The sequence below is a fragment of the Myotis yumanensis genome, unplaced genomic scaffold, assembly GCF_028538775.1.
Source record: "Myotis yumanensis isolate MYYU_CA2020_CCGP unplaced genomic scaffold, mMyoYum1.0.hap1 SCAF_9, whole genome shotgun sequence".
In the NCBI taxonomy this organism is placed as follows: domain Eukaryota; kingdom Metazoa; phylum Chordata; class Mammalia; order Chiroptera; family Vespertilionidae; genus Myotis; species Myotis yumanensis.
The window spans coordinates 34175803-34202650 of record NW_027223760.1 but is presented as its reverse complement, the minus strand read 5'-3'; the positions used below and the strand labels follow the sequence as shown (position 1 = coordinate 34202650).

The following is a 26848-nucleotide window of genomic DNA, read 5'->3' as shown; positions in this document are numbered from 1 at the left end:
ATTTTTCATTTCTTGAGTTTACTATGGAATTACGAAGGATTGACTTTATGTCTGATTCTTTTGCTTAATAAAATGCTGTATAGACTTATACATGGTGATGCATGTATCAATAGTTCATTTCTTTTGATGGCTGAGTAGTATTCCACTGTATGGAGTTTCCACCATTTATCAATCCATTCACTAACTGGGTTCTTTGAAGTTTATTGTGAATAAAACTGTATCAACATTCATAAACATATATTTGTGTGAATATAAGTTTTCATATATCTTTGGAAAATATCTAAGAGTGAAATTGAATTGCAGACTTGTAAGGTAAGTATGAGTTTGACTGCTATTATTCATACCATTGTTCATTCCCACCAGCAATGTATGAACATTCCAGTTGCTTCACATGTTTATCAACAGTGAGTGTAGTTAAAATCAATTTTAGATTTATGTTTTGGTCTCTGTTTAAATTTTCTATTTTATTGGTCTAGAGATCCTTAGAGCTACATGATATGTCAAAAATATAGTCTTTATTACTGTATCATTATAGTAAGTTTAATTTTTCCTTATTAATTTTTTTAATTTTTAAGTTACAGTTGACATAGAATATTATATTAGTTTCAGGTATACAACATAGTGCTTAGACATAGTGCTTACTATAGTAAGTTTCTAAGTAAGGTATTGTGAGTTCCCCAGCTTTGTTCTTCATTTTGAAAATTATTTGGGCTATTCTACATTTTCACATTTGCACAGAAATCTTAGAGTTAGATTTTCAATGTTAACAAAAAGCTTCCTGGGCTTTTTATTGAATCTATAGTTGGGAGACAATTGACATGCTAACAAAATTGTGTCTTCTGTTTAACGAAAATAGAATGTGCTTCATCTATAGGTCTTTAGATTCTCTCAGCGATGTTTTCTAGTTTTAACTAGTGTTCTGGTGCATGGATTTGTGCACAATGAAAGGAAATTAATTAGAAGAAATAATATTTTAATATTGCTATTCACATCTTGCTAATGAAAAGAAAATAGGATTCTACCAAATTTCCTATCTACCTACTCCAGGACTTCTGTGAGGATCAAATGAGATGAGGCATGGGAAAATGCTTCACAAACATTTGGTTGACCTGTGAAATGTTTGCACTTGACTATAAAGCAAGTCGGGTTCCTGGGCTGAAGAAACTCCAAGGAGGCTAGTAGTTGCTAGGGAGAAGAAGCTGGGCATTGCTACGTGATGTCATTACCTGGTGCCCACAGCCACTGTTTCTGGGCTGGGCTGGGCTGTGGGCTGCATTTTGTGCCATGGGGTCTTGGCAGCATTGGCTGCAATTTGGTGAAGTGTTGCTCCAGGGTGGTGGCAGGGCCTGTGTCCAACTTGGGGGAAGCCAAGTGTTGGTTTGTCGGTGCCAGGTCCATAGTGCCATTTACTTTAAAACTAGAGGCCCGGTGCACAAAATTCATGCACTGTGTGTGTGGGGGGTATTCCTCAGCCCATCCTGCACCCTCTCCAATCTGGGACCCCTCAGGGGATGTCTGACCGCTGGTTTAGGCCCGATCCCTGAGATGTATTTAGAATTATAAATGTACTAGAGGCCCAGTGCACAAAATTCATGCAGGGGTTGGGGGGGGGGGGGGTCCCCTCAGCTCAGCCTGCACCGTCTCCAATCCAGGACCCCTTGGGGGCAGTCGGACATCCCTCTCACAATCTTAGACCACTGGCTCTTAACTGCTCACCTGCCTGCTTGCCTGATCGCCCCTAAATGCCCCCCCCCTGCCAGCCTGGTTGCCTCACACAGCCTGCTGTTCAGACATTTTGTCATCTCTCACTAAACTCCCTGCTGGCCTGGCCGCCCCACGCAGCCTGCTGTTCAGTCATTTGGTTGTCCCTCACTAACCCTCCTGCTGGCCTGGTCGCCCCACGCAGCCTGCTGTTCGGTCGTCTGTCTGGTCATTTAGATCATGATGGCCCCTGGCTTTTTATATATTAGTATAAGCATATTTATAGCATCATTTTTCATAATAAAAAAGGAAACAGCAACTAATAAAGAATTGGACATCCAAATAATGGAATATTACACACAAAAAAGAAACGGGAAATAGGTATTCAGATGGGAACACCTTTATAATTGTTAAGTGAGAGAGAAAAGTGTGTAAAACTGATTTTCACAGCATTTTCTTGAAAACAATATGCAGATAAAGGCTTAGGAAATTCCTCTAAGATTATGTGGTAATCTGGTTGCACCTGGGTAATTTGAGAAATTGTAAGGAAGATTATTCCTAATTTATACACTTCTGAACCAATTGATATTCTCAGATTTAACAGATATACTTGAAACACCAAAATCCAGATACATGTTTTATGACTCTCATTTTTTCTGTCTCCCTCCAGAATCAAGCAGATTTCCAATTTGCATTTTTGTTCGTTATTCCAGGTGGTAAATATAGATGCCTACATTCGGCTGTCCTTATGCATTCCCCACTTTGAAGTGCCCAGCTGGTGGTAATCAGGGACACACTACAGAAATCAATGGCTGGACCAATCCTGCTGGAGTGCATGCAGATGCACATATGTGAAAACAGACAATACCAGAGAGGGGAGTAGAATTTAGGGGGAGCACCCCCCACAGTGTTCTGGAGGGCACACAGGGTTAGGAACAGGAGCCTCTGTAAAATGAGTGGAGAAATCAGGCTTTGCAGGGGATTTTTTATGAAATTGAGGGTTTGACTGAGACCAGTGTGCAGGCTTTTGTGGATATCGGTGTGCGTTGTAGAGATCAGTTGTAGTGCCTACTATTGGGAGGTGGGGGCTGATTTTGGTTCTGAATAGCTAAGAGTATCCCAGGAGAGAACTAGATGAAGGGCAGAAGCTGGGATCTGCTTAAAGTTTTTTGAGACATTTGGAAACTTAGACTTTGGGGCCTTGGTATTGAGAAGCCTCTGGTTGGTGAGATTTTATGTTTTCTCATGAAACAAAAGTTTAAAAAGTTCTGAAATTTAATTGGTCAAAATGGGCATAACTAAAAGTTGCTGCTTCTCCCCCTGGACTGATTGCTTAGGGACACCATGAACCTGGGCTTAATAAAAACAGGTATCTCAGTGACTAGTCCCCTTGGGAAGGAAGTGAGTAGGAGGAAATAGGGGGGGAGAGAGACCCTCAGTTTCCCACAGCACTGTTATTTTGGGGCGTTTCCCTAAGCTCCTATCTGAGGACAGTTTCTTTTTTCATCATGAGTGAAGACAGCAGCATGTTGCTCTGGCCCCTGTGCATGGCTGATCAGTAGCCAGACAGGAGTTAGCTTTGGCTGAGCCCTGGAGAGCGTTAGAAATGGTGGTGAAGCCTTTCCATAGAGGTGAGTGTCTTCAGGCTTCTCCTTTATGGAGGAAAAGGTAAGGTGGGATGTTCTGGGTCTGGTTTCCGTCTAACACAGGGACACCTAAAACATGAGGAGTGGGCTAGGAGAGCAGCAGATTCAGGTCTTCTCTGAACTGATGCTAGGGATAGACACAGCTCCCTGATGTCTCTCAGGATCTTTCTCTCTCATCTTTCTTCATCTCCTGTTAGTTATGCAGAGATTGTGATAAAGCAGGCCGCTGAGCTCTTCCATCAGTTCTGTCCTTGAGGCATGTTTGCCCATGAGTAGAAGATTCACAGTGATATTGGGGAGGTTGCATCAGAACAGGAAGGGAGGAAAGGTAAATGGTAATGTGAGGCAGGAAGGGAGACCAAGAAGAGAGGCATTGAGGGGATATGAACCTGTTAGCCCTGGACAAGACCAGAACCTATTTAGTCATATATCATATGCTCATATTCTCATTATCAACAAAATATTTTAGCATTACTGATTTGGCTCATGAATACTATATATATGTCTTTGTCCTAGTGGAATTATATTCTAATGTAATAGATGAACAGTGAATAAATGAAAATAGGTTTTCTGACCCTCTTTTCTTCCTTGCTTTATTTTTATAGCATGATTAATAAACTAAAACTTTATATATAATTTTTACATACTTGTTTTGTGTATCGTGTAGTCTTTAAATCCTATATGAATAGAAACTATTTCTCAGCAGGGCAGGATCTTTGTTTGCTCCAGCATTTTTTCATGTGAATTAAGGAATGAAATAAATAATGAATCCTAACATAATATCAGGGAGTAAGTTCTGCGAAGAAAACTAGAGTCCAAACTTGATCAAGTCCTTCCTATCAGGGGTTAGGGGAATAGGAAAGAGCCCTCTAAGGAGATGACATATGAATACTGGGATGGGTGAAGTGAGGGGTAGAGATCCATTTTTATCAGTGCCAAGTGCCATATTACCTTTCTTCTAAGACTTTGGAAAGAAAATGGAATGAGAGAAAAGTGAATCAGCTCTGGGAAATTATCCCAATCTCCAGAGGTCCCATTTGGAGATCTTGCTGCTCTGTAATATAGAGGTTATAAGATCTGGGGAAAAGCATAGATGTTTTCTTGGACCACCTGTCTCTTTTCTGCTGGTGACAAGATGGGTCTGTGTAGTACCAGTGTGGATGAGGGCTGGGGTTCAATGTTCCCTGTCTTGCACATCACCTGGAATGCCATTGTATGGTCTGATACAATTCACCTAATAAGAAAGAGAACAATCCCAGCACCTTTAGGGGCCAGTGATTCCGTTTAAAAACTAAGCAGTTTAAAATGTCATAGCCTCTGTCCCCTGGAGAAGGCACTTCCAGTGGGGAAAAAAGATAAGGAAGGTTGTTTCTTTTTTCACACTAATACAGAAGAAGTTGCCTTCAGCCATTCCTGACAGTGAGATTTGAAGAGGTAATATTTGGGTCTGTCTATATGCAGAGCATAGTAGTAGTAGCAACTCACCTGATCATCAGGAGAAAATAGTTTCTCATCCTAAACTGTCTCCCTTCTCTTTTGAGAGCAGGAGAACAGGACCACGTGGAGCAGTGCCACCTGTCTTTTGATATCTGAGTTTCACAAGGAGCAGAACCAAGGACTAAATGATGAGCAATCACTCAAGTGCCACTGAATTTTGTCTCCTTGGCTTCCCTGGCTCCGAGGAACTACACCGTATCCTCTTTGCCACCTTCTTCCTCTTCTACTCAGTGACATTAATGGGAAACACGGTCATCATTGTGATTGTTTGTGTTGATAAACGTCTACATTCCCCCATGTATTTCTTCCTTGGCCACCTCTCTGCTGCGGAGGTCCTGATCACATCCGTTATCATCCCTGTCATGCTTCGGGGATTGCTGCTCCCCGGGATGCAGACAATATCTCTGGCTGGATGTGTTGCCCAGCTCTTCCTGTACCTCGCGGTGGGGACTACAGAGTTTGCACTAATGGGAGTGATGGCTGTGGACCGTTATGTGGCTGTGTGTAAACCTTTGAGGTACAACATCATTATGAACAGCCACACCTGCATCTGGGTGGTAATTGTGTCATGGGTGTTTGGGTTCCTTTCTGATATCTGGCCAGTCTATGCCACGTTTCAGCTGACCTTCTGCAAATCGAATGTCTTAGACCATTTTTATTGTGACTGAGGGCAACTTTTCAAACTATCCTGTGATGACAGCCTTTTCACAGAGTTTATTCTTTTTTTAATGGCCATTTTCATTATCATTGGTTCTCTGTTACCAACAATTGTCTCCTACACTTACATCATCTCCACCATCCTCAAGATCCCCACTGCCTCTGGCAGGAGGAAAGCCTTCTCCACATGTGCCTCACACTTCACCATTGTTGTGCTTGGATATGGCAGCTGCCTGTTCCTCTATGTGAAACCCAATCAAAGGCAGGCAGCCCAGTACAATAAGATAGTTTACTTGCTGGTTTCTGTGGTAACTCCTTTCCTGAACCCTTTCATCTTCACTCTCCGGAATGACAAAGTCAAAGAGGCCCTTAGAGATAGTGTGAAACGCTCCTGTCAACTTTTCAAGTATTAACTGTTTGTCAGTTTTAGGTGGGGGTATGATCCCTACTGGGGATTATTTACTAACTCAGGAAACCCTAACTGCACTATCACCATTACCATTATTACAAAAGTCAAAAGTGTGTACCATTCCTGATCATGCTATGGAAGCAGGTAAGTCAGGTAAGAATAAAACCCATGCTGTGCCCACTAGAATGTCATAGCTTCAGTTTCTCCTTATTTCTACTGATGAACTTCTTGTGGTGTGGGAGGAACTAGAGAAAGCAAATATGTAATTTTGTGTAGAGTTCTATTAGGCCAATTCATTTGCTTATAATTCATTTCTCAAAATGAATTTCTGAGGAGAGGTAAGAAGTGATGTGGGAGGTGAGGTGAGAGGTGCTCGCTTTGTTTCTTCATCAAATATTGCTAGTTGCTTGTCCTATAATTTTATGCAATTTGTTTAGAAGATGAACATATGCATTTTGAATATCCCCTGGTTCTCTCTTTTTCTGGTTGAGTATATTATTATCCTGGCCCCACTGATACTGCAACGTGAATATAGTATACATACTTTTTTCTACAGAAGCAGTGGAGGGTAGTGACATGGAGTTTCTAATACTTCTCATTCTGAGAATCGTTGTGCTACAAAGAAGATGCAAATATTTGGGTATAAAGATGAGGGAAAGTTTCTTTTGCTAAACTTCAGGGAAAGTTCCTATTGCTCAAACCTCCTCTTTGTGGCATGTGTGGGGATAGGCACAAAAGGAGAGGGGCTCACTGTCCTCATATATAGTTTCTTTGGTTCTTCAACGTGTCACACATGCCTCTTCTCTCTGCCTTTCCTGCCCTTTGTTTATCCACTAACTTTTCTATTTCTTCTCCCTCTCTCCCTTTGTCTTTCAATCTTGATGTTTCTTTTTTTTCCTTCCTCTTCCTCCTATTTCACCATGAGCAAAGGCTCTGATCTCCTGCTGATAATGCGTTCTGATTCCTCCTCTCCTCCTTCATCAACATTTCTATCCCTCTCCTGTAACTCCAGTGATGCAATGTTCCAAACTATTTCTCTGAATTCCCTGGTCATATTTTCTCAGATGAACCTAAGGAGAGTAGAAAATTCCTGTAGCTGAGTGGAGAATATGAGAGGTGAGGAGGATTTGGGGCCAAGTGGGCTACAAATGCCACATCAGACATCTATCTCTTGTGTCAAAGCCCAGGTTTTTTCAATTTGGTCTTTGATTCTGAATGAAGGAAGGTTACTATCTGTATTTGTCTGCCATAACAAAACCCATTGACTGGATGCATTAAACAACAGAAATGTATTTATCACAGTTCTGAAGTCTGGGACGTTCAAGATCAAGGTTCTGGCCAATTCAGTTTCTCATGCATGTTCTCTTCGTGACCACCCTCTCTGTGTGTTCTCACTTGGCCTTTCCTTGGTGTGTGGATATTAGGAGAGAGAGAGAGAGAGAGAGAGAGAGAGAGAGAGAGAGAGAGAGAGAGAGAGAGAGAGCATGAACCATCTCTGGTAGCTCTTCTTAAAGGGACACTAATCTTATCCAATCAGGGCCCCACTCTTATGACTTATTTAACCTTATTTACTTTCTTAGAGGTTCCATCTCCAAATATAGCTGCACTGGGTTTCACAGCTTCAACGTAAGAATTTTGAAGGGGACACAGACATTTAGTTAATAACACTGTCATTCTGTTCCTACCCTGCAATCCAAGCTTATACTCAACCAGAATGCCCACTTCATCTTCACACTGGGCCCTGGGAGACAGATAGGTTTGTCCTCTGGGGGCTCTCATTTCCCCAGCTCCAGGTGTCTCCTATACAAAAATGAAATAATATCCTCACACATACCCCCTCTACTGTATACACACCTTGAAGCCCCATAGCTTCTTGTTCTATTTATTTATTTTTCTCTCTGCTCCTCACAACTGAACACAGACATAATCAGATATTTAAAACAAATACCAATTGTAGGCTTTTATTTGAACTCCTCATTCACATATAATTAGCATACTGCAAAACAAGTCTTATGTATAATTTGAGGTATGTCAGATTGAATGTGTTGCAATTTTCACTTAATTTAAACATTGGCCACTGTTAACATTCACTTTGTTATATGGTCGTAATAATAACAAAAACAAAACTGGAGACAATACTGCTTCTAACCAGGAAAGTTTTTAAAGTCTCTCTCTGTAAAAATTACTTGATAAAAGTAAAATGCTTACCAAGATAGTACCTGATACATATGTTTGACAGGACATTTACTTTTTCTGTTTTATTCTAACATGTATTTCTCTATATTCATACTTAATGAGGTATAAATATTGTTCTATGTCATTACAATTAAATTGTTATATTTTCTGCTTTATACTAATGTTTATTATCAGAAGATAAAGAATAAGACTAGAGGGGTATTTAAATAAAACTCCTATGCCTTCTGTAAACCACCTCATATATTTATTTTTTGTGCCTAATTAAGATAGCCCAATGTCTTATTAATATTGATAATAATTCTTAACAGAAATACTATTTGACTCAGGATCCTTTGACTCCAAAGTTTGATCTTAACCTCTCTGTTATTTTGTTCCATGAACATCAGCATTTCTTTCAGTAGACACTGAATATAATTTTTATATTATTTGATTAATTTTTATGTATTAAATAGCTACCTAGTGCATGTAAGAAACTTTGCTAAATGCTTTGGGAGCATATAGATAGAAGGAGACAATTATTGACTGTATACTAAGTTTCTTAGCATTTCTGTATATTTTTATTTAATCCCAGCAATAACCTGTGAGGTTATTGAGTAGTTACTTTAGAAGATAAGAAAATAGAGGTTCAAAGAAGTTAAGTATTTTGCCAAAGGTTACTCAGCCATCAACCATATAGCACTCATAATATTGGAAAAAGTACAACTCTGGGAATACTAGGTGTTGACATGAATGCAGGAGAACAGAAGCTTTTATTCATTTCTGAAGGGAATTTTATATAATAAAAACCTAATATGCAAATTGACCGTATGGCAGAACCACTGGTCGCTATGACGCTCACTGACCACCGAGGGGCAGACGCTTAACGCAACAGCTGCCTCCAGGTGGTAAGTGCGCTCCCACAGGGGGAGTGCTGCTCAACCAGAAGCCGGGCTCATGACTGATGAGCACAATGGTGGTGGCAGGAGCCTCTCCCGCCTCTGCTTCAGGCGGGTGGTAAGGAGCGAGAGGTCCCTGACTGTGAGAGTCCCGGGCTGAGAGAGGGTGCAGGAAGGGCTGGGGGACCCCCCCCCCCCCCCAGTGCACAAATATCATGCACCAGACCTCTAGTTAATCTTATAAATGACCCACTGGCCTTATCTCCCTGGAACAAACTCCTCTTTCTTTACTCAACCCAGTCCAGCCCAATTGTGCCCTGCCTGGTCCTCCCTTGCCCAGCTAAGCAGGGAGTTCTGTAGGGAAAGAGTTGTAGTGTGGTCAACCAAATGTTGATCCTGGAACAGTCAGCATTTAGTACACCTTTATGAAATGCATGCAGAATTATCTGTATGTGTGGGAAGATCTGCATGGGAAGGGGGTGTTAATGTGTCTCACTTCGCCTGAGGCACTAAGAGTAGGAAGGACTGTAGAATTAGGGGCAGCTATTGCAGCAATCTGATCTCATTTTGGTTGCAGTCTGGGGAGGCAGCGGGAGTGTTGATGTAGGAGGGAGCAAGAGGCTGATGGGAAGTGCAGTTTTCCAATTAGACGAGAAAAGGAGAGGTCAATCAGAACCAGTTAATGACCTTAAAGCTGACCTTGGGCTCACCCCTGCTTATCCTCTGATGGTATCCAACCTTAAGACACAGGCTAAGACCCAACCTCTTAAACAGCCTTCATCCAGCTGATAGGCCTTATAGGATCTGGACCCAATCCATAAAATCACTGAAATTTAGCTAGGAATAGGCTGCTTGGAATAAAAGAATCACATTTCTGCCCTAGCTGGTTTGGCTCAGTGGATAGAGCATCAGCCTGCAGACTGAAGGGTCCTGGGTTTGATTCCAGTCAAGGGCACATGCCCAGGGTTGTGGGCTCGATCCCCAGTGGGGGGCGTGCAGGAGGCAGCCGATCAATGATTCTTTCTCATCACTGTGTTTCTATCTCTCTTTCCCTCTTCCTTTCTCTCTGAATTAATAATCTATACTAATAAAAGGGTAATATGCTAACAAGAGTGGACATCTTCTGGACGACCTTCTGGATGTCCTTCCAAACAAAGCCACAGTGGCTGCGAGGGCCGGGGGTGGCTGCGAGGGCCCCAGGCAGCTGCGAAGAGCCGAGGTGCATCAGTGAAGGGCCCAGGCTCAGGCCAGCAGTTTCAGCAACAGTGGGGTAATGGGGGTGGCTCCTTCCCCTGATCTGCCAGGTTGCCTCCCGCAGAGGGAGGCCAGACTGCGACTTAGGCTGGTGGCCAAGGCAGAGGCGGTTAGGGGCAATCAGGCTGGCAGGGGAGCAAGTTAGAGTTGATCTGGCTGACAGGGAGGCAAGTTAGGGGCAATCAGGCCGGCAGGGGGGCAAGGTAGGAATGATCAGGCCAGCAGGAGGGCAAGGTAGGGGCGATCAGGCCGGCAGGCAGAGGCAGTTAGGGGTGATCAGGCAGGCAGGCAGAGGGGTTAAGGGGTGATCAGGCAGGCAGGCAGAGGGGTTAGAGGAGATCAGACAGGCAGGCAGGTGAGCGGTTAGGAGCCAGTGGTCCTGGATTGCGAGAGGGATGTCTGACTGCCAATTTAGGCCTGATCCCACACCAGCAATTGGACATCCTTCAAGGGATCCCAGATTGGAGAGGGTGCAGGCTGGGCTGAGGGACCCCCCCACACTGTGCATGAATTTCATGTACTGGGCCTCTAGTATAAAATATTGTGACCCAAATAACTAGATTGTAGCAAAATAAGTAAACATGAACTGTGCATATACTATGGCCAATTTTCAAGTTTATTGATAATTTCTTCTGCTGTGTTGGTTCTACTGATGAGCCCATGAAAGAATTCTTCATCTCTCATTCAATATTTTTCTATTGATAAAATATTTATATATTTTTTATTTTATTGGGGTGACATTAGTCTACATCAGTGGTTCCCAAACTTATTTGGCCTACCGCCCCCTTTCCAGAAAAAATATTACTCAGCCCCTGGAAATTAATTTATTTTAAATTTTAATAGCAGTTACTCATCGCCCCCAAATGCACCTGTGGCCATCACCGCCCCCACTGGATCGCTGCAGCGCCCACCAGGGGGGCAGTAGCGCCCACTTTGGGAATCACTGGTCTACATGAACATATAGGTTTCATATATGGATTACTAATTTACAAAATCTATATATAGGACCATGTGCCCACCACCCAAAGTCAAATCTTCTCCTGTCACCTCATATTAGGACCCCTTTCTTCCCCAACTTCCCTCCCTCTGGCAACCACCACACTGCTGTTTGTGTTCATAAGTTTCAATTTTATGTTCCACATATGAAGTAAATCATGTAGTTCTCCATTGTGTACATATACCACATCTTCTTTATCCATTCCTCTACCATAGGGCACTTTGGCTGTTTCCAACTCTTGGCCACCGTGAATAATGCTGCAATGAACATAAGGATGCTTCTATCTTTGCATATAAATGATTTTGAGTTTTTTGAGTATATACCCAGGAATGGGATTGCTGTGTTGCAGCATTTACCAGGCGATCAGAAAACACACAATGGGTACTCGGAAGATTCAGGAAAAACCCTTTATTTGCAGATGTACTAGTACAGTGACTCAGGGGAGTCAGTTTTCCAAAGCCTGAGTGATGAATATGGAGCAAGCTTTCCTTCTATCCCCTTAGTTTTAGTTAGAATGGGGAAGTAAGACTATATCTAAAGGCCTGGCCTGGGTGGTACCAGTGACCTTCCCTCTGGCTAAGCTGTTAATTTCTTGATTTATGGCCCTTGTAAACTGGAAGTATTTAGGAAAACAGATTATTGCCTAAGGAAGGGGCAGTGGCTTAATTATAGGCTAACAAGGATGTGCATCAGAATACTGGTTACTGGCACAGATTCAGATTGCTAGCCCCCCCAATTGTCTTATATTCCCCTTCATTTGGGTCAGATGGTAGCTCTATTTTTAATTTTTCGAGGAATCGCCAGACTGCTTTCTATAGTGGTTGTGCCAGTCTACATTCCCACCAGCAGGAAGAAGTCAAACTGTTACTTTTTGGGGAAGACATGATGCTGTATATAGGAAACCCTAAAGACTCTACCAAAAAACTACTGGAAACACTAAACAAATACAGTCAAGGATACAAAATCAATGTGCAAAAATCCATTGCCTTCTTGAAAACTTCAGAAAAAGAAATGGAAAAAACAATTCCTTTTGCAATTGCAACCAGAAGAATCAAATACCTAGGTATATTTTTATTTGATTCATTCTAATAGTGCTTATCTCTCTGCTGAAATTCCTCTTTTATTTATGCATGTTATCTACCTTTTCTGCTACATCATTTAACATATTAGTTATAGTCATATTACTTTTGCATGAAGTGAACATTTTCTAGTATAACATTTTATATTCTTCATTGATTTTTTCCCCACTTTTTAATGTTATTTTATTAGTGGATGCTTGAGGGCTTACATCTTTATTTAGAATTGACTTCAGATTTATAATGAACATCGCTCCTATATAGTTCTGAGTCCGCCTCACTTTTCTGCTATTATTATACATATTACATTTATATAGCTACAAATGCAATAATAAATTGTAACAATTATTACACCATATAAAGGAGAACACACACACACACATACATATATATATGACATTTGTTATATTAATTTATTTACCCTTTCTGTTTCTCTTCATTTATTTCTCAGATTCAAGTTGCTGTTTGGTGTGATTTTCTTACTCCAAAACAGCTTTGTTCTTACCTACCTATTATTGACAAATATGTTTCAGCTCTGTGTTATCCACTTAACAATGCAATTATATAGTTATTGTTTTATACAGATTTTTAAAAGTAAGTTAAGAGGAGGCAGGAGAAGAAATATGCATTTAAGCCATCTTTTATAATTACAGAATTACCTTTGCTGGCCCTCTACCAGCAACAGTGACCTTTTCTACCTTGGCCTTTGAGGGTTTTACACTTCATCAAACTTCTGTATGCAGGGTCACTACATGACTCAGGCCTGACTTTGTTTTGAAAAATGATTTGATTCCTTTATCTTCCCCCATCAAAACTTTCATAGCCTTAGTTTCATATTCGTTAGTCCTCCCACCTGGAAGTAATAAATCTAGTTTTTGGATTCCCACTGGGATTTACATGTGTGACAATGGGTTCTTGTGTTAGCCATTCAAAACCTCATCTTTCTAATGGTTGCTTACTAGAGCACTGCATCTCTGGGGCTGGAATGCCAGACAAATGGAGGGTGGGTGGGAAGGTGGGGAGTCATGAAATCCCACCACTGATTCTACCTATATTTAAATTAGTTCTGAGTGTTACAAACAATCTCGTCCTGTGCCCCTGCAATTATGTTCCCATGAAAACTACTTCTGGGGAAGATTGTTGCCTTTTGTCCAATCACCTAATATCAAATCACCTTATGTAAACTAACAGTAAGATCCATTGTTCCTATCTCTTGGTAAAAATTGTACTATAGTAAAGAAAGTGTGAATCTAAAAATGCAATTAACATTGTTTATAGACCAAATAAAAGTATTTCTCTCATGTGTACGTGTTATTTTCCAACCTTCAAATGTTTGTGGATACTATTGTGACAAAATGCAAATCTTTAAAAGTGACACTGAATCTATAGCTGCTTTTAGAAACAGTATGTGTTTCTTTCAAGTGAGGATATGAAACATGCAATCACTGTTATGGGGTTACTTGAACTATTGCCATTATGAGTCTATAAACTGAATGGGACCTTGATGGAAACACACTGATTAAGGGAGTAAAGGAGTCTAGTGGCATCAGATCCTGGCGATTCCAATGTTTACTGAAAAGAACGTTGGTGCAGGGGAAGAAGAATGTCCAAGCATGGAAAGGTGATCAGATTGGCGAACCAGATTCTACTGTTAGTTTGGCCACTGCTTTGACCAACTCTTTTTTCATATCTATTTCCCCTCAAACTTATCCATTCATGGTTCATTAACACTGCTGGTCTGCAGCCCAAGAATCAGTATTTCCCATCTGGGCTCTCACAGCACTTATAAGTAGGAAACCCCTTATCACAGTGTGTTACAAGTAACTGTACTATTTCCACTCTCCACTCTCACATGGATGGAGAAACCTCAGGTAAAATCCATGTCTTTTATATATATTTTTCTACTTTAATAAGTTTTATTCATTTCAGAGAGGAAGAGAGAGGCAGAGAGAGATAGAAACATCAAAGATGAGAGAGAATCATTGATCAGCTGCTCCCTGAATGCCCACTACTGGGGATCAAGCCTGCATGTACCTGGACTAGAATTCCAACTGTGACCTCCTGGTTCATAGGTCGAAGCTCAATGACTGAGTCACACCAGCCTGGAAAAATGTTTTTATCTTTAATGGGCTGTATTGAGGAGTGCATTGCTGATGGTGGGTGATCAGTGAGTCTTTATTTAATTGAATTACTGTTAGGATAAAAACTAATGGAAAACATATGTCAAAGTGGTTTGTAAAGTGTGAAAAAATACACATACTGTATGTTTATATACATGCACGCACACAAAGCTAAGGTATATAAATTAATTTTTAATTTCGTCATCATCCTTTCGTTTATTATACAAATATTTACTCTTTGAGGTGGTGAGCAGAGAATAATTAGAGAAAATAAATTAGTTGGTGCAACAGCAAACACCAGAGTCATTGCTCTGATGTGTAATTGGAGGGGACAAGATTTTCGACCTAATGTGAACCTCTCTTTTGGGTGAAAGGCATCTCAGCAGGAATGAAATGAGCTTTTCAGAAAGTCAGAGAAAGGGGCATCTTGATTAGGAAGGGGTCAGCCTGGGGTGACACCAGAGCACATAATGAGAGCCAGGGGACCACTAAGGGAGCCAAGTTTCAAAAGCTAGACAACCTGTATCCACCAAATGAGCCCAAAATGTCTTCCTTGTTTATATCCACATAGTAGACTTTTAAAAAGCTTGACATTTCCAGTAAATTAGAAGATTTATTCTCTCTTTTAACATTTAAATTCTTTATTGTTTAAAGTATGTATCCTTTCTCCACCCCACCCTCCTCATTGACCTCTCCCTGGCTGCCCCCCCGCCCCGTGTCTGTGTCCATTGGTTATGCTTATATGCATGCAGAAAAGACCTTTGGTTGATCTCTTACCCTTCTTCCCCCTCTCACCCTCCCCTGTCTTCCCTCTGAGGTTTGATGGTCTGTTCGATGCTTCTATGTCTCTGGATCTATTTTTTAAAATTTTTTTAAGCTTTATTTTTCAATTACAGTTTACATTCAAGATTATTTTGTATCAATTTCAGATGTACAGTGTAGTGGTTAGATAATCAGATACTTTACAAAGTGTTTCCTCCAATATTTCCAGTACCCACCCGAAACCATACATAGTTACTGGAATATTATTGACTACATTTCCTATGCTCCACTTCATATTTTCATGACAGTTTTGTAACTCATATCTGTACTTCTTTTTTTCTCTTTCTTTCTTTATTGATTAAGGTATTACATATACGTCCTTATCCCCTCATTGCCCTCCCGCCGCCACTCATGCCCTCACCCCCTGGTGTCTGTGTGCATCGGTTAGGCTTATATGCATGCATACAAGTCCTTTGGTTGATCTCTCCCCCTTACCCCCCACCCTCCCCTACCTTCCCTCTGAGGTTTGAGCATCTGATTGATGCTTCTCTGTCTCTGGATCTGTTTTTGTTCATCAGTTTATGTTGTGCATTATATTCCACAAATGAGTGTGATCATGTGATGTTTCTTTCTCCAACCGGTTTATTTTGCTTAGCATAATGCTTTCCATGTCCATTTATGCTGTTGTAAATGATAAGAGTTCTTTCTTTTTCACAACAGCATAGAATTCCATTGTGTAGATGTACCATAGTTTTTTAATCCACTCATCTGCTGATGGGCACTTGGGCTGTTTCCAAATCTTAGCTATGGTAAATTGTTCTGCTATGAACATCTGGGTGCATATATTCTTTCTGATTGGCATTTCTAGTTTCTTGGGATATATTCCTAGAAGTGGGATCACTGGGTCAAATGGGAGTTTCATTTTTAATTTTTTGAAGAAACTTCATACTGTTTTCCACAGTGGCTGCACCAGTCTGCATTCCCACCAGCAGTGCACGAGGGTTCCTTTTTCTCTACATCCTGGCCAGCAGTTGTTGTTTGTTGACTTGTTGATGATAGCCATTCTGATAGGTGTGAGAAGGTACCTCATTGTCATTTTGATTTGCATCTCTCAGATGATTAGTGACTTTGAGCACATTTTCATATGCCTCTTGGCCTTCTGTAGGTCCACTTTTGAAAAGTGTCTATTTCAGTCCTTTGCCCATCTTTTTTTATTAGATTGTTCCTTTTGGTAAGTTGTATGAGTTCCTTATAAATTTTGGAGATTAAACCCTTATTGGATGTAACATTGGCAAATATGTTCTCCCATGCAGTGGGCTCTCTTGTTGTTAATGGGTATTGATTTTCCTTTTTTTGGGGGGGGGGGGGAGAGGGGGAGGAGAATTGATTTTTGTCAAGTGCCTTTTCTTCTCTTATTGAAGTGATCATGTGGTTTTTCTCTTTAATTCTGTTAACATGTGAACTGTACAGTTAATCTGCTAGTGTTGAACTGACTTTGCATTTCTGGAATAAAATTATCATTCATTATGGCATGTTATTCTCTTTATGTATTGGTGAATTTTATTTTCTAATACTTTATTAAAAATTTTGCATCTATGTTCATGAGGAATATTAGTTTGTAAATATATTTTCTCATGATGCCTTTTGTGTCAAGATAATTCTGGGATTTGCAACACGGAGGAACAGTGTAATGCAGGCAGATTCAACACTCTCCTAAATACCTGGCAGGACTAAGGCGAACCAGGCTGAAGAGTGGAAGAGCCGAAGGACCATCACTACTGCAAATTTTTTCTTTTTCTTTTTCTTTTTAATTTTTTCACCTTTTTACTAAGAAACCAATTTTTTTTTCTCTTTTTCTTCTTTTTCCATCACCTGATTTTACCCTTTCAATTACCACATTTTTGTTTTTGACCAGTATTGTTGCTCCTACCATTTTGCCATTTTTTGAAGTGCCATTTTATTTTCTCTTTATTTTCTTTTGGGATTAGTGTTCTCCATTCTATTTTCATCGTTCCTTTAGCATTAATTTTCCCTATCTCAATTCCACCTCTTTGCTAAAACCCTCTTCCTTACTTTTCCCCTTTTGGTGTCCTGTTTCTCTTACCCTATTTAAGGGTAAGACTTTGGTCCAGACTTTCCCAATTCCCTCTTTTTACCCCCTGTCTAATTCCACCCTACTTATATATCCTACTTCCAATCTACTGCTCTAAATCCTTATACACCTATTCTTTATCCTTCTTCACTTTCCAACCATTTTTTTTCTCTCTTATCTTTCTATTGTTTTCTTGATTGTCGAATATATTGGGCTTTTTTTTTTTTTTTTTTTTTTTTTTTTTTTTTTTAATTTGTTTGTTTGTTTTGTTTTGTGTTTTTTCTTCTTTTTTAGGACTGGTTGTGAGGTTGTTTTTCTTTTTCTTTTTCTTTTTCTTTTTTTTTTTCTGCTGGTTTTTCCCTTCCCTCCCCCACCCCACCCCAGTTATTTTTGTGCTTCTGTTTTCCCTTACCCCGCTGGATATTATTGGTGGTTTGTAGTTTGCATTCATCTCCAGGGATCTGTTGCTGGAATTTGTTGAGATTAGTGGCAGTTCTATTGGAGTTTGCTCCTCATACGGGGAGTCTCTTCCCCACTTCTACTTCATTCTCTTTTTTCGCTCTCTTTTTTTCCCCCCTCTTTTTTCGCAATTCTATTTTTGCACTCCTTTTTTCTTTGTTTTTTTCTTATTTTTCTTTTCTGTTCTCTCTTTTATCTTCTTCTCTTCTTTCTCCCTTATCCCCTAATTCTCTTAATTCGGGTGGTCACCTTTATTTGGAGTTATTAATATTGTGAATATACTTGTGTTCAGTGCCTAGTACGTTGTGCCTTGCTCTGTTGTATTTTGTGCCTTTAAATCAACGCAGCAGATCCAAGCAACAGCAGCCCCCTGATCACCGCAGCCTCCTGATCACCACAGCCTCCTGATCACCACACCCTCTGTCTGTGGAACAGCAACTGTACGTGAAGCCTCCCCCCACCAGCCAGAAGAGCCAACACAGCTGTGAACAACACCCACCAGAGGAGCTGCTGCCAACTGGAAAGCAGCTGCTACCGCAACCGTCTGAGCAGCAACCACAACCCAAGGAGCCCCTGCCACCCAGGGAGCAGCCACTGAACACCTCAACATCTACATATGTCAGCGAGATCAAACATGGGTAGGCAAAGAAACCCCCAAAGGAAAGAAAAGGAGGACTCGCCAGAAAAGCAGCTAAGTGAGACAGAGATATGCAACATGACGGAAAAAGAATTCAGAATAAGGTTCCTAGAGTACATGCACCACATGTTCAAGAAGCAAGAAGAAACAGATGAAAAACTCAACTACTTATGCAAGAAGCTAGAAGAAACAGATGAAAAAATCAACAACTTAAGTAAGTCCCAAGAAGAAATGAAGAGTGACATAGCTTCAATAAAAAACTCCATTGAAAGTATCAACAGTAGACTGGGAGAAGCAGAGGACCGAATTAGTGAATTAGAAGACAAGGAAGCAAAACACACTCAAACTGTACGGCAAATGGAGAAAAAAATTAAAAGACAGGAGGAGAGCCTAAGGGAGCTTTGGGACAACATGAAACGAAACAACATACGAATAATAGGGGTGCCAGAACAACAGAAAGATGAACATGGATTAGAAAACCTATTCGAAGAAATAATATCAGAAAACTTCCCTGAGGTGGGGAAGAAAAAAGTCACACAAGCCCAGAGAGTCCCAAACAAGGTGAACCCGAAAAGACCCACACCAAGACACATCATAATTACCATGGCAAATGTTCAGGATAAAGAGAGAATCTTACAGGCTGCAAGAGAGAGACGGAAAGTAACATACAAGGGATCTCCCATTAGATTATCAAATGATTTCTCAACAGAAACACATCAGGCCAGAAAAGAATGGACGGAAATCTACAAAGTGATGCAAAGCAAAGGACTGAATCCAAGAATACTCTATCCAGCAAGGCTATCATTCAAAATTGAAGGGGAAATAAGAAGCTTCACGGACAAAAAAGGGCTAAGGGAGTTTATCACCACCAAGCCAGCCATGCAAGAAATGCTAAAGGGACTGGTGTAAAAAGAAGAAATATCAAGCTCAGAAAGAAAACAGCCACACACACACACACAAAAAGAAATGGCTACAAACAAATACCTTTCAATAATAACTTTAAATGTAAATGGACTAAATGCTCCAACCAAAAGACATCGAGTGGCTGAATGGATAAAAAAACATGACCCATACATCTGCTGTCTACAAGAGACCCACCTCATTAGAAGGGACTCACACAGACTGAAAGTGAAGGGATGGAAAAATATCTTTCACGCAAATGGAAAGGAAAAGAAAGCTGGGGTAGCAATACTTATATCTGACAAAGTACATCTCAAAGTGAAGGCCATAACCAGAGATAAGGAAGGCCACTTCATAATACTAAAGGGATCAATACAACAAGAAGATATAACCCTGGTAAACATATATGCACCCAATGCAGGAGCACCCACATACATAAGAAAACTTCTGGAAGATATCAGGGGAGAGATCGACAACAATACAATCATAGTAGGGGACTTTAATACACCACTGACATCACTGGATAAATCCGCTAGACAAAAACTCAGCAAAGAAACAGCAATCCTAAATGACTCACTAGATCAGATGGACTTAATTGACATCTTCAGAACACTTCACCCCACAGCTGCGGAATATACATTCCTCTCAGGTGCTCATGGGACATATTCAAAAATAGACCACATATTGGGTCACAAGCAAAGTCTCCACAAATTCAAGAAGATTGAAATCATAAAAAGCTTCTTCACAGACCACGATGGCATAATGTTAGAAATAAACTACAATAAAAACAACCCAAAATACTCAAACACTTGGAAGCTGAATAGCATGTTATTAAATATTGATTGGGTTACCGATGACATCAAAGAAGAAATTAAAAACATCCTGGACACTAATGACAATGAAAACACAACAATCCAAAACCTCTGGGACACAATGAAAGCAGTCCTGAGAGGGAAGTTTATAGCTCTACAGGCCTATCTCAAAAAACAAGAAAAAATGGTAGTCAATCATCTAACTCTACAACTCAAAGAATTAGAAAGAGAGCAACAAGAAAACCCCAGAGTGAGCAGAAGGAAGGAGATAATAAAGATTAGAGCAGAAATCAATGAAATAGAGACCAAAAAAACAATACAGAAAATCAATGAAACCAAGAGCTGGTTCTTTGAAAGGATAAACAAGATTGACAAACCCCTAGCCAGGCTCACCAAGAAGCAAAGAGAGAGGTCCCAAATAAACCAAATCAGAAATGATAGAGGCGAAATAACAACAGACCCCACAGAAATACAAATGATTGTTAAACAATACTACGAGCAACTCTACTCCAACAAACTGGACAACCTGGAGGAAATGGACAAATTCCTAGAAAAATACAACATTCCAAAACTCAATCAGGAAGAATCTAAAAACCTCAATAGGCCAATAACTATGGAAGAAATTGAAGCAGTCATCAGAAAGCTTCCAGCAAACAAAAGCCCAGGGCCAGACGGCTTCACAGGGGAGTTCTACCAAACATTCAAGGAAGAACTAAAACCTACCCTCCTCAGACTACTACAAAAAATTCAAGAGGAAGGAACGCTTCCAAGCTCATTCTATGAAGCCAGCATCACCCTAATACCAAAACCAGGTAAAGACATCACAATGAAAGAGAATTACAGGCCAATATCCCTCATGAACATAGATGCCAAAATCCTCAACAAAATCTTAGCAAATCGGATCCAGCAGTACATCAGAAGGATCATACACCATGACCAAGTAGGATTCATCCCAGAGATGCAAGGATGGTACAACATCCGTAAATCAATAAATGTGATACATCACATAAACAAATTGAAAGAAAAAAACCACATGGTCATATCAATTGATGCAGAAAAAGCATTCGACAAAATCCAACACCCATTTTTGATAAAAACTCTCAGCAAGGTGGGAATAGAAGGATCATACCTCAACATAATAAAAGCCATATATGACAGGCCCACAGCCAACATCATACTCAATGGACAAAAACTAACACCATTTCCCCTAAGAACAGGAACAAGACAGGGATGCCCACTCTCACCACTCCTGTTCAACATAGTACTGGAAGTATTAGCCATTGCAATTAGGCAAGAAGAAGGAATAAAAGGCATCCAAATTGGAAAAGAGGAAGTAAAACTGTCCTTATTTGCAGATGACATGATATTATACATACAAAACCCTAGAGACTCCATCAAAAAGCTACTAGACTTAATACATGAATTTGGCAATGTAGCAGGATACAAAATTAACCCCAAGAAATCTGAGGCATTTCTATACACCAACAGTGAACTTTCAGAAAGGGAGATCAGAAAAACAATCCCATTTACCATCGCACCAAAAAAATTAAGATACCTAGGAATAAACTTAACTAAAGAGGTTAAAGACCTCTACTCAGAAAACTACAGGACGTTGAAAAAAGAGATAGAGGAAGACATAAACAGATGGAAGAACATACCATGTTCTTGGATTGGTAGAATCAACATCATTAAAATGTCCATACTACCCAAAGCAATCTATACATTCAACGCACTTCCCATTAAAATACCAATGGCCTTCTTCAAAGATCTAGAACGAACTCTCCAAAAATTCATCTGGAATAAAAAAAGACCCCGAATAGCTGCAACGATCCTGAGAAAGAACAAAGTAGGTGGGATCTCAATGCCAGATATCAAGCTGTATTACAAAGCCACTGTTCTCAAAACTGCCTGGTACTGGCACAAGAACAGACATATAGATCAGTGGAATAGAATAGAGAGTCCAGAAATTAGCCCGAACCAATATGCTCAATTAATTTTTGACAAAGGAGGCATGAACATACAATGGAGCCAAGATAGTCTCTTCAATAAATGGTGTTGGGAAAATTGGACAGACATATGCAAGAAAATGAAACTAGACCACCAACTTACACCATACACAAGAATAAACTCAAAATGGATAAAGGACTTAAATGTACGACAGGAAACCATAAAAATTCTAGAAGAATACAAAGGCAACAAAATCTCAGACATATGCCAAAACAATTTCTTCACTGATACAGCTCCTAGGGCAGTTGAAACTAAAGAGAAACTGAACAAATGGGACTACATCAAAATAAAAAGCTTCTGCACAGCAAAAGAAACCATCAACAAAACAACAAGAAAACCCACCTCGTGGGAAAACATATTTGCCAACGTCATATCTGATAAGGGCTTAATCTCCAAAATTTATAGGGAACTCATACAACTTAACAAAAAGAAGATAAACAATCCAATCAAAAAATGGGCAAAGGATCTAAATAGACACCTTTCAAAAGAGGACATTCAGAAAGCCAAGAGACATATGAAAACATGCTCAAAGTCACTAATCATCCGAGAGATGCAAATCAAAACAACAATGAGGTACCATCTCACACCTGTCAGAATGGCCATCATCAACAAATCAACAAACGACAAGTGCTGGAGAGGATGTGGAGAAAAAGGAGCACTTGTGCACTGCTGGTGGGAATGCAGACTGGTGCAGCCACTATGGAAGGCAGTATGGAGGTTCCTCAAAAAATTGGAAATGGAACTCCCATTTGACCCTGTGATCCCACTACTAGGAATATATCCCAAGAAACCAGAAACACCAATCAGAAAGGATATTTGCACCCAGATGTTCATAGCAGCACAATTCACCATAGCTAAGATCTGGAAACAGCCTAAGTGCCCATCAGTAGATGAATGGATTAGAAAACTGTGGTACATCTACACGATGGAATACTATGCTGCTGTTAAAAAGAAGGAACTCCTACCATTTGCAACATCATGGATGGAACTGGAGAGCATTATGCTAAGTGAAACAAGCCAGTCAATGAAGGAAAAATACCACATGATCTCACTCATTCATGGATAATAAAGACCATTACAAACTTTTGAACAATAATAGATACAGAGGCAGAGCTGCCTCAAACTGATTGTCAAACTGCAGTGGGAAGGCCAGAGAGAGTTGGGGGGCAGGAGGGAGGGGAGTAAGAGATCAACCGAAGGACTTGTATGCATGCATATAAGCATAACTAATGGACATAAGACACTGGGGGGTAAGGGAGGGTAGTGGTTTGTCAAGGGCGGGGGTGGGGGGAAGGATACTTATGTAATACCCTTTGTAATACTTTAAGAGGAAAATAAAAAAAAGAAAAAAAAAAAAAAAAAAAAAAAAAATAAAATAAACTTGAAAGCAAAAAAAAAAAAAAAAAAAAAAAAAAAAAAAAAAAAAAAAAAAAAAAAAAAAAAAAAAAAAAAAAAAAAAAAAAAAAAAAAAAAAAAAGATAATTCTGGCCTTATAAGATGAGTTGGGCACTGTTCCCTTCTCCTCAATTTTCTAAAAGATTTTATGTAGGATTGGTATTAGTTCTTTCTTAAATATTTGATAGAATAAAACAGTAAAACTATATTAACCAATAGTTTTCTGTGTGGTAAGATTATTAATTATGAAATAATTTATTTAACATATTTAGGATATCAATTCTTTTCTCCCCCAGAAAGTTTTGGTAATTTTAATCGGTCAAAAGATTTCCCATTTCATCAGGTTTTCATTTTATTACTCTTTTAAGATATCTTTAGTTCTTCTTAATTTCAAATAAAAATAAAAATTTGATCATATCTTTGACTGGTAGTAGATCTGGAAATGAGAATTGCTCCTATCATATAGTCTTAGTGGTTTCCAAATCAATCCAAAGTCTTTGAAGTATAAAATTATGCCAATCAAAAACAATGACTACAATATGTCTACTTTTTGATGTAGAAATTCTAACTCTAGGGGTTTATTCTAGCAATATAAATGTGTAAGGACTTAAAAATTTCTAAGCTTATTTATAGCATCATTTTTCATAATCAAAATGGAAACAACAAAAAATGAGCAAAGAGGTCTAACTAATAAAGAATAGGACATCCATATAATGGAATATTAGACAAAAAAAGAAGTGGGGCAATATGTATCAAGTGAGAGAGAAAAGTGTGTAAAATTAATTTTCACAGCATTTTCTTGAAAAGAATATGCAGATAAAGGCTTAGAAAATTCCTCTAAGATTATGTGGCAATCTGGTTGGCCTTGGATAATTTGAGAAATTGTAAGGAAGATTGATTATTCCTAATTTATGCTCTTCTGCACAAACTGATAATCTCAGATTTAACAGGTATACTTGAAACCCAAAATGCAGATACATGTTTTGTGACTCTCACTTCTGTCTCCCTTCAGAATCAAGCAGATTTTTAATTTGCATTTTTCAGTTGTTCCAGGTTGTAAATATAGCTCTACACTGGCCTGTCCTCATGCATTCCCTGCTTTGAAGTGCCCAGATGGTGATAATCAGGGACACACTATAGAAATCAATGGCTGGACGAATCTTGCTGGAGTGCATGCAGATGTGAATATGTGGAAACCTGAGACAATACCAGAGAGGGGAGTAGAGTTTAGGGGTAGCAACCCCCATGGTGTTCTGGAGGGCACACAGGGTTAAGAACAGGAGCCTCTGTAAAACAGGTGGAGGAGAAATCAGGCTTTACAGGGGATTTTTTTTATGAAGTCAAGTCTTTGAGACCAGTGTGCAGGCTTTTGTGGATATCGGTGTGCATTTTAGAGGTCAGATGTGGTGTCTCCTATTGCGAGGTGGGGGCTGATTTTGGTTCTGAACAGCTAAGAATATCCCGGGAGAGCACTGGATGAAGGGAAGAAGGGGGAATCTGCTTAGAGTTTTTTTGAAACATTTGGAAACTTAGACTTTGGAGCCTTGGAGAAGGCAGCCTTGGTATTGAGAAGCCTCTGGTTGGTGAGATTTTATGTTTTCCCATGAAACAAAAAGTTTAAAAAGTTCTGAAACTTAATTGGTCAAAATGGGCATAACTAAAAGTTTGTGCTTCTCCTTCTAGACTGATTGCTTAGGGACACCATGAACCTGGGCTTGTTAAGAAGAGGTACCTCAGTGACTAGTCCCCTTAGGATGGAAAGAAGTAGGAGGGAAGGGGGGAGAGAGAGACCCTCAAGTTCTCACAGCACTGTTATTTTGGGGCTTTTATCTAAGCTCTTACCTGAGGACAGTTTCCTTTTTCATCATGAGTGAAGACAGCAGCAATTTGCTCTGGTTGTAAATATAGCTCTACACTGGGCTGTCCTCATGCGTTCTCATGAGGACATGTCTCATCAGTAGCCAGATAGGAGTTAGCTTTGGCCGAGCGCTAGAGAACATTAGCAGTGGTGGTGAAGCCCTTCCATAGAGGTGAGTGTCTTCAGGATGCTTCTCCATGGAGGAAAGAGTAAGGTGGGATGTTCTGGGTCTGGTTGCTGTCTAACACAGGGACACCTAGAGGGTGAGGAGTGGGCTAGGAGAGCAGCAGGACAGACAAGTTCATTTCCAAGTCCTCTGTGCACAGCAAAGTGCAGACTCAGGTCTTCGCTGACCTAATGCTAGGGATAGACGCAATTTCCTGATGTCTCTCAGGATCTTTCTCTCTCATCTTTCTTCATCTCCTGTTAGTTATGCAGAGATTGTGGAGAAGCAGGCCGCTGAGCTCTTCCAACAGTTCTGTCCTTGAGGCATGTTTGCCCATCAGAAAAGGAGCCACAGTGGTATTGGGGAGGTTTCATCAGGACGGAATAATTGTAATATGAGGCAGGAAGGGAGACTAAGAAGAGAGGCATTGAGGGGATATGGCCTAGTTAGCCCTGTCCAGGACTAAGACCTACTTAGTCATATATTATATGTCCATATACTAATCATCCAGAAAAAAGTTTATCAATCCTTATTTGGCTCATGAATAATTATATATATATATACATATATATATATATATATATATATATATATATGAAATATATGACATGTCTTTGCCCTCAAGGAATTTTATTCTAGTGTCATACATGAACAGCAAATAAAGAAACATAGATTTTCTGTTCCTCTTTTCTTCTTTGCTTTAGTTTTTCTATGGCATGATTAATAAACTAATATCTTATGTAATTTTTACTTACTTATTTTGTGTATAGTGAAGCCTTTACCCCTACATGTATGGAACCTCAGCAGGGCAAGATCTTTTTTTCTGCAGCATTTTTCCCCATATGAATTAAAGACTAAAATAATTAAACTCATAACATAATTTCAGGGAATAAGTGCTATGAAGAAAATCGGAGTCCAAACTTGATCAAGTCCTTACCAAATGGAGTTAGAGGAATTGGAAAGAGTCCTCTGAGGAGATGATATTTGAGTAATGGATGGATGAACTGAGGGGTAGAGATTTATTTTTGTTGTGGCCAAGTGCCATCTTTTCTTTCTCCTAAGACTTTGGAAAGAAAATGGAATGAGAGAAAAATGAATCAGCTCTGGGAAATTATCCCAAGCTCCAGAGTTCCCATTTGGAGATCTTGCTGCTCTGTAATATGGAGGTTATAAGAACTATGGAAAAGCAGAGATGTTTTTCTGCTGGTCCCAAGGTGGGTCTGTGTAGTCCCCGTGTGAATGAGAGCTGGGTTCAATGTTCCCTGACTTGCACATCATCTGGAATGCCCTTATATCATACCAGACGCCTGGTTCATGACATTCATGCACTGG

At 39.9% G+C, this 26848-nt stretch overlaps 1 pseudogene; it reads left to right on the top strand.

The window, feature by feature from the left end:
* The first annotated feature begins 4969 nt into the window (after positions 1–4969).
* LOC139016907 (olfactory receptor 9A4-like) lies at positions 4970–5914 on the top strand (annotated as a pseudogene).
* Positions 5915–26848: the final 20934 nt, after the last annotated feature.